Below are 1,794 nucleotides of genomic sequence, written 5' to 3'. Positions count from 1 at the left end.
TGGGAGCGAGCCGAGTGTGGGCTAACCGGGAGAATTGCTTGAAAGAAACGCGACACTGAATGAGCGGTCAGAACAAAGCCTCAATACGGGATTCTCGTGGTGTTTTTGTTGCTGCCTTGTCTTTTGCATAGAGTAAAAGACAAGGCAGCCATCGACTCAACCAAGCGTCTCAACCAAGCAAAGCTCACCACGCCTGATGCCCTGCTCCCGCAGTGACGGATAATCGTACTCTGGTTTCTCTTCATAACATACAAGTCTTTCGCCTTTTACTAAAGACTTCCGTGGAGAGCAGCACTAATGAGTTGTTTCTATTATTGGCAGGCTTTACCTTTGCGGGTGAAGCCCTTTCTGTCTGTGCAAAAGAAATCTTGCTACTTTGCAGAGTGACTTCTCTGAGTAGAGTCGCCTTACTTGTTGCGACTGTGCCGATGTTCGAAGCTGGAGTGCAAAGTTGTTGCTTGAATGGTGCTTGCTGGAGCATGCGGGAGTGCAAAGTTATACCATTTAAAAGGGCTGAAGAGTGCTCAGTGCAGCGGGTGGGCGGAGGTGCAACGTGACACTCTGGCCACCTATGGCCATAAAAAGAACACTGCTACAAGTGCGCATTGTGCCAGCAAGGGCCCTCGGACCTGAAACAGTGGACAGTTATCGCTTCTCGGCCTTTTGGCTAAGATCAAGTGTAGTATCTGTTCTTATCAGTTTAATATGTCCTCTATACGAGGACAACATATTAAATGGATTTTTAAGAATAGGAGTTGAAAAAGAAGCTTGCTCCGTTCACTCCAAGCCTCGACCCGGTACTGCAGTGCCGCTGGGAACGGTGCGCTCTCCTCTGCTCTTGTGAAAAAGCAAACAGCGGTGTAGGATGAAAGTTTCAGGGAGCCCAAGATGAAACTTTCTTTTAATCTGCTGAGAAAAGAGAGTGAATGCGAAGTGGACTTTAACACGGCTCTGGGAGCGAGCCGAGTGCGGGCTAACCGGGAGAATTGCTTGAAAGAAACGCGACACCGAATGAGTGGTCAGAACAAAGCCTCAATACGGTGTTCCCGTGGTGTTTGTGGCTGCCTTGTCTTTTGCACAGAGTAAAAGACAAGGCAGCCATCGAATAGATTGTTTCTACTTGGTCAGCCGAGGAGCGGGGGGGGGGGGGGCAAGCGTCTCAACCAAGCAAAGCTCACCAAGTAGGAACAATCGGGCCCTTTTCGATGGCTGCAACACCTGAAAGAGATATTGATGCGAGACCCGATCAAATGCTTTTTCAAAGTCTAAATTTAAGATGACAAGCCGGGTGTTTCTGTCTCTAGCATAATCAATGATGTCTCGAATCAGTACGAGGCTGTCGGTGAGTTGTCTCCCTGAGATGGCACAAGCTTGGTCTGGGTGAATTACCTCCTCTAAAACAGAGGACATCCGTGTCGCTAAAACCTTGCTAAAATGTTTACAGTCAAAGTTTAAAAGTGTGATGGGCCTCCAATTCTTTAGGTCAGTCTTATCATTTTTTTTATAAAGTAGAGTCACTATTCCCACTCTAAAACTGTCAGGCAGTCGGTCGAGTTTTTCAAAATCTTTAAAAACATCTAAAATGTCTGATGATAAAAGGTCCCAATAGGTCAGATAGAATTCTGCAGGAAGCCCGTCTAAACCCGGAGCTCGACTTCTCTTAAAACCTGTTAGGCATTTTTTTAACTCTAAAGCAGTAAAATTCTGTGTCAAGTGTGCATTCTCTTTTACGGTTTTGTCAACGAATTTTAAGATTTCTGCCGATGTTTCCAAGTGCACTGGTTTCTCTTTGTA

General features: G+C 46.2%; 2 non-coding genes across 2 annotated transcripts; both read left to right on the top strand.

Moving 5' to 3' along the window:
• The first annotated feature begins 225 nt into the window (after positions 1–225).
• Positions 226–339, top strand: LOC140274132 (U5 spliceosomal RNA). Its single transcript, XR_011908113.1, has one exon. It is a non-coding gene; the product is annotated as a U5 spliceosomal RNA (small nuclear RNA).
• Positions 340–647: 308 nt separating this feature from the next.
• On the top strand, positions 648–831 carry LOC140274338 (U2 spliceosomal RNA). The gene has a single exon (XR_011908302.1). It is a non-coding gene; the product is annotated as a U2 spliceosomal RNA (small nuclear RNA).
• The last annotated feature ends 963 nt before the right edge of the window (positions 832–1,794 follow it).

Source organism: Leuresthes tenuis, unplaced genomic scaffold (assembly GCF_036924035.1).
Source record: "Leuresthes tenuis unplaced genomic scaffold, fLeuTen1.0.hap1 SCAF_17, whole genome shotgun sequence".
Lineage (NCBI taxonomy): Eukaryota > Metazoa > Chordata > Actinopteri > Atheriniformes > Atherinopsidae > Leuresthes > Leuresthes tenuis.
Note: the sequence above shows the minus strand (reverse complement) of the source record. Positions and strands in the feature narration are given on the sequence as shown.